At 49.8% G+C, this 5,000-nt stretch overlaps 14 non-coding genes across 14 annotated transcripts in view; 7 read left to right on the forward strand and 7 right to left on the reverse strand.

Moving 5' to 3' along the window:
* LOC131454993 (U2 spliceosomal RNA) overlaps nt 1-112 on the reverse strand; it is a 193-nt gene extending 81 nt beyond the window's left edge. Inside the window, exon 1 of the small nuclear RNA XR_009239619.1 lies at nt 1-112. This exon is cut by the window's left edge and continues 81 nt beyond it. This is a non-coding gene — a small nuclear RNA (U2 spliceosomal RNA).
* Nucleotides 113-420: 308 nt separating this feature from the next.
* Nucleotides 421-539, forward strand: LOC131454958 (5S ribosomal RNA). The gene has a single exon (XR_009239590.1). It is a non-coding gene; the product is annotated as a 5S ribosomal RNA (ribosomal RNA).
* Nucleotides 540-663: 124 nt separating this feature from the next.
* On the reverse strand, nt 664-856 carry LOC131455078 (U2 spliceosomal RNA). The gene has a single exon (XR_009239700.1). It is a non-coding gene; the product is annotated as a U2 spliceosomal RNA (small nuclear RNA).
* A 308-nt stretch (nt 857-1,164) lies between these two features.
* Nucleotides 1,165-1,283, forward strand: LOC131454920 (5S ribosomal RNA). Its single transcript, XR_009239556.1, has one exon. It is a non-coding gene; the product is annotated as a 5S ribosomal RNA (ribosomal RNA).
* A 124-nt stretch (nt 1,284-1,407) lies between these two features.
* Nucleotides 1,408-1,600, reverse strand: LOC131455051 (U2 spliceosomal RNA). Its single transcript, XR_009239674.1, has one exon. It is a non-coding gene; the product is annotated as a U2 spliceosomal RNA (small nuclear RNA).
* A 308-nt stretch (nt 1,601-1,908) lies between these two features.
* LOC131455092 (5S ribosomal RNA) lies at nt 1,909-2,027 on the forward strand. Its single transcript, XR_009239713.1, has one exon. It is a non-coding gene; the product is annotated as a 5S ribosomal RNA (ribosomal RNA).
* Nucleotides 2,028-2,151: 124 nt separating this feature from the next.
* LOC131455047 (U2 spliceosomal RNA) lies at nt 2,152-2,344 on the reverse strand. Its single transcript, XR_009239670.1, has one exon. It is a non-coding gene; the product is annotated as a U2 spliceosomal RNA (small nuclear RNA).
* Nucleotides 2,345-2,670: 326 nt separating this feature from the next.
* LOC131454902 (5S ribosomal RNA) lies at nt 2,671-2,789 on the forward strand. Its single transcript, XR_009239538.1, has one exon. It is a non-coding gene; the product is annotated as a 5S ribosomal RNA (ribosomal RNA).
* Nucleotides 2,790-3,085: 296 nt separating this feature from the next.
* Nucleotides 3,086-3,204, forward strand: LOC131455093 (5S ribosomal RNA). The gene has a single exon (XR_009239714.1). It is a non-coding gene; the product is annotated as a 5S ribosomal RNA (ribosomal RNA).
* Nucleotides 3,205-3,310: 106 nt separating this feature from the next.
* Nucleotides 3,311-3,496, reverse strand: LOC131455086 (U2 spliceosomal RNA). Its single transcript, XR_009239707.1, has one exon. It is a non-coding gene; the product is annotated as a U2 spliceosomal RNA (small nuclear RNA).
* Nucleotides 3,497-3,804: 308 nt separating this feature from the next.
* On the forward strand, nt 3,805-3,923 carry LOC131455094 (5S ribosomal RNA). The gene has a single exon (XR_009239715.1). It is a non-coding gene; the product is annotated as a 5S ribosomal RNA (ribosomal RNA).
* A 118-nt stretch (nt 3,924-4,041) lies between these two features.
* LOC131455071 (U2 spliceosomal RNA) lies at nt 4,042-4,234 on the reverse strand. The gene has a single exon (XR_009239693.1). It is a non-coding gene; the product is annotated as a U2 spliceosomal RNA (small nuclear RNA).
* A 308-nt stretch (nt 4,235-4,542) lies between these two features.
* Nucleotides 4,543-4,661, forward strand: LOC131454931 (5S ribosomal RNA). Its single transcript, XR_009239566.1, has one exon. It is a non-coding gene; the product is annotated as a 5S ribosomal RNA (ribosomal RNA).
* Nucleotides 4,662-4,785: 124 nt separating this feature from the next.
* Nucleotides 4,786-4,978, reverse strand: LOC131455081 (U2 spliceosomal RNA). Its single transcript, XR_009239702.1, has one exon. It is a non-coding gene; the product is annotated as a U2 spliceosomal RNA (small nuclear RNA).
* Between the last annotated feature and the right edge of the window lie 22 nt (nt 4,979-5,000).

The raw sequence follows: 5,000 nt of genomic DNA on the forward strand, positions 1-5,000 counted from the left end.
CAATGCTCAAAAATGCATTTAATATTTAATCCCCATATAGAGGACATATCAGATATTAAACTGATAAGAACAGATACTACACTTGATCTTAGCCAAAAGGCCGAGAAGCGATGGCCCACAAGTGTCTGGGGCCAACTCAAGATCTTGGCACACAAGTTACTTGTTGTGGTGCCATGTTTTTTAAGTGCGCATAACAAAGGCTGCTGCTGATCACCTCCGCCCCAAGGTGATCTAAGTGCACCTCTGAGCCTTGACGGACAGCTGCTTGACATTTGACACACTCAAAGGGCGCGGCCATACAGCAAAGCCCACCAAAAACAACTTAAACTCTTGAACGTTCGAAAGGCTGACCTTTGAGCTCCTCCACGAGCAGGGGGCCTTGCCTAGTCTATAAAAGGAGTCTGTGTCCCCCGCCCGTCGGCTTACGACCATACCACCCTGAGCACGCCCGATCTCGTCTGATCTCGGAAGCTGAGCAGGGTCGGGCCTGGTTAGTACTTGGATGGGAGACCGCCTGGGAATACCAGGTGCTGTAAGCTTTTACACTGCTGCTTCCTTACAAGAAACATGGGCTTGCACTTACGTTGACGCACGGGCACGGGCACAGGCACACGTTAACGTCCTTCTAGTTCCAGCCTTGCTTTGGTTTTCACAGAAAAAAGAGAATGGTGCACCGTTCCTGGTGGCACTGCAATGCCAGGTCAATGCAAGGAGTGAAGAGAGCAAGTCCCAGTTTTCACCTCCCAATGCTCAAAAATGCATTTAATATTTAATCCCCATATAGAGGACATATCAGATATTAAACTGATAAGAACAGATACTACACTTGATCTTAGCCAAAAGGCCGAGAAGCGATGGCCCACAAGTGTCTGGGGCCAACTCAAGATCTTGGCACACAAGTTACTTGTTGTGGTGCCATGTTTTTTAAGTGCGCATAACAAAGGCTGCTGCTGATCACCTCCGCCCCAAGGTGATCTAAGTGCACCTCTGAGCCTTGACGGACAGCTGCTTGACATTTGACACACTCAAAGGGCGCGGCCATACAGCAAAGCCCACCAAAAACAACTTAAACTCTTGAACGTTCGAAAGGCTGACCTTTGAGCTCCTCCACGAGCAGGGGGCCTTGCCTAGTCTATAAAAGGAGTCTGTGTCCCCAGCCCGTCGGCTTACGGCCATACCACCCTGAGCACGCCCGATCTCGTCTGATCTTGGAAGTTAAGCAGGGTCGGGCCTGGTTAGTACTTGGATGGGAGACCGTCTGGGAATACCAGGTGCTGTAAGCTTTTACACTGCTGCTTCCTTACAAGAAACATGGGCTTGCAATTACGTTGACGCACGGGCACGGGCACAGGCACACGTTAACGTCCTTCTAGTTCCAGCCTTGCTTTGGTTTTCACAGAAAAAAGAGAATGGTGCACCGTTCCTGGTGGCACTGCAATGCCAGGTCAATGCAAGGAGTGAAGAGAGCAAGCCCCAGTTTTCACCTCCCAATGCTCAAAAATGCATTTAATATTTAATCCCCATATAGAGGACATATCAGATATTAAACTGATAAGAACAGATACTACACTTGATCTTAGCCAAAAGGCCTAGAAGCGATGGCCCACAAGTGTCTGGTGCCAACTCAAGATCTTGGCACACAAGTTACTTGTTGTGGTGCCATGTTTTTTAAGTGCGCATAACAAAGGCTGCTGCTGATCACCTCCGCCCCAAGGTGATCTAAGTGCACCTCTGAGCCTTGACGGACAGCTGCTTGACATTTGACACACTCAAAGGGCGCGGCCATACAGCAAAGCCCACCAAAAACAACTTAAACTCTTGAACGTTCGAAAGGCTGACTTTTGAGCTCCTCCACGAGCAGGGGGCCTTGCCTAGTCTATAAAAGGAGTCTGTGTCCCCAGCCCGTTGGCTTACGGCCATACCACCCTGAGCACGCCCGATCTCGTCTGATCTCGGAAGCTAAGCAGGGTCGGGCCTGGTTAGTACTTGGATGGGAGACCGCCTGGGAATACCAGGTGCTGTAAGCTTTTACACTGCTGCTTCCTTACAAGAAACATGGGCTTGCAATTACGTTGACGCACGGGCACGGGCACAGGCACACGTTAACGTCCTTCTAGTTCCAGCCTTGCTTTGGTTTTCACAGAAAAAAGAGAATGGTGCACCGTTCCTGGTGGCACTGCAATGCCAGGTCAATGCAAGGAGTGAAGAGAGCAAGCCCCAGTTTTCACCTCCCAATGCACAAAAATGCATTTAATATTTAATCCCCATATAGAGGACATATCAGATATTAAACTGATAAGAACAGATACTACACTTGATCTTAGCCAAAAGGCCGAGAAGCTATGGCCCACAAGTGTCTGGGGCCAACTCAAGATCTTGGCACAACTCAAGATCTTGGCACACAAGTTACTTGTTGTGGTGCCATGTTTTTTAAGTGCGCATAACAAAGGCTGCTGCTGATCACCTCCGCCCCAAGGTGATCTAAGTGCACCTCTGAGCCTTGACGGACAGCTGCTTGACATTTGACACACTCAAAGGGCGCGGCCATACAGCAAATCCCACCAAAAACAACTTAAACTCTTGAACGTTCGAAAGGCTGACTTTTGAGCTCCTCCACGAGCAGGGGGCCTTGCCTAGTCTATAAAAGGAGTCTGTGTCCCCAGCCCGTCGGCTTACGGCCATACCACCCTGAGCACGCCCGATCTCGTCTGATCTCGGAAGCTAAGCAGGGTCGGGCCTGGTTAGTACTTGGATGGGAGACCGCCCGGGAATACCAGGTGCTGTAAGCTTTTACACTGCTACTTCCTTACAAGAAACATGGGCTTGCAATTACGTTGACGCACGGGCACACGTTAACGTCCTTCTAGTTTCAGCCTTGGATGTCGCTCTGCAAGCATGTGAGAAGCTTGGAGATGGGGAGCAGCTTACCCATCTCGGTGTAGCTTCCTAATACTGGAATAGAGTGTAGCAGGTAGTGGAGATAAAGGCTCAAGTGCAGTGTGTTCGAAAGGCTGACTTTTGAGCTCCTCCACGAGCAGGGGGCCTTGCCTAGTCTATAAAAAGAGTCTGTGTCCCCAGCCCGTCGGCTTACGGCCATACCACCCTGAGCACGCCCGATCTCGTCTGATCTCGGAAGCTAAGCAGGGTCGGGCCTGGTTAGTACTTGGATGGGAGACCGCCTGGGAATACCAGGTGCTGTAAGCTTTTACACTGCTGCTTCCTTACAAGAAACATGGGCTTGCAATTACGTTGACGCACAGGCACGGGCACAGGCACACGTTAACGTCCTTCTAGTTCCAGCCTTGCTTTGGTTTTCACAGAAAAAAGAGAATGGTGCACCGTTCCTGGTGGCACTGAAGAGAGCAAGCCCCAGTTTTCACCTCCCAATGCTCAAAAATGCATTTAATATTTAATCCCCATATAGAGGACATATCAGATATTAAACTGATAAGAACAGATACTACACTTGATCTTAGCCAAAAGGCCGAGAAGCGATGGCCCACAAGTGTCTGGGGCCAACTCAAGATCTTGGCACACAAGTTACTTGCTGTGGTGCCATGTTTTTTAAGTGCCCATAACAAAGGCTGCTGCTGATCACCTCCGCCCCAAGGTGATCTAAGTGCACCTCTGAGCCTTGACGGACAGCTGCTTGACATTTGACACACTCAAAGGGCGCGGCCATACAGCAAAGCCCACCAAAAACAACTTAAACTCTTGAACGTTCGAAAGGCTGACTTTTGAGCTCCTCCACGAGCAGGGGGCCTTGCCTAGTCTATAAAAGGAGTCTGTGTCCCCAGCCCTTCGGCTTACGGCCATACCACCCTGAGCACGCCCGATCTCGTCTGATCTCGGAAGCTAAGCAGGGTCGGGCCTGGTTAGTACTTGGATGGGAGACCGCCTGGGAATACCAGGTGCTGTAAGCTTTTACATTGCTGCTTCCTTACAAGAAACATGGACTTGCAATTACGTTGACGCACGGGCACAGGCACACGTTAACGTCCTTCTAGTTCCAGCCTTGCTTTAGTTTTCACAGAAAAAAGAGAATGGTGCACCGTTCCTGGTGGCACTGCAATGCCAGGTCAATGCAAGGAGTGAAGAGAGCAAGCCCCAGTTTTCACCTCCCAATGCTCAAAAATGCATTTAATATTTAATCCCCATATAGAGGACATATCAGATATTAAACTGATAAGAACAGATAATACACTTGATCTTAGCCAAAAGGCCGAGAAGCGATGGCCCACAAGTGTCTGGGGCCAACTCAAGATCTTGGCACACAAGTTACTTGTTGTGGTGCCATGTTTTTTAAGTGCGCATAACAAAGGCTGCTGCTGATCACCTCCGCCCCAAGGTGATCTAAGTGCACCTCTGAGCCTTGACGGACAGCTGCTTGACATTTGACACACTCAAAGGGCGCGGCCATACAGCAAAGCCCACCAAAAACAACTTAAACTCTTGAACGTTCGAAAGGCTGACCTTTGAGCTCCTCCACGAGCAGGGGGCCTTGCCTAGTCTATAAAAGGAGTCTGTGTCCCCAGCCCGTCGGCTTACGGCCATACCACCCTGAGCACGCCCGATCTCGTCTGATCTCGGAAGCTGAGCAGGGTCGGGCCTGGTTAGTACTTGGATGGGAGACCGCCTGGGAATACCAGGTGCTGTAAGCTTTTACACTGCTGCTTCCTAACAAGAAACATGGGCTTGCAATTACGTTGACGCACGGGCACGGGCACAGGCACACGTTAACGTCCTTCTAGTTCCAGCCTTGCTTTGGTTTTCACAGAAAAAAGAGAATGGTGCACCGTTCCTGGTGGCACTGCAATGCCAGGTCAATGCAAGGAGTGAAGAGAGCAAGTCCCAGTTTTCACCTCCCAATGCTCAAAAATGCATTTAATATTTAATCCCCATATAGAGGACATATCAGATATTAAACTGATAAGAACAGATACTACACTTGATCTTAGCCAAAAGGCCGAGAAGCGATGGCCCACAAGTGTCTGGGGCCA

Source organism: Solea solea, unplaced genomic scaffold, assembly GCF_958295425.1.
Source record: "Solea solea unplaced genomic scaffold, fSolSol10.1 scaffold_70, whole genome shotgun sequence".
Lineage (NCBI taxonomy): Eukaryota > Metazoa > Chordata > Actinopteri > Pleuronectiformes > Soleidae > Solea > Solea solea.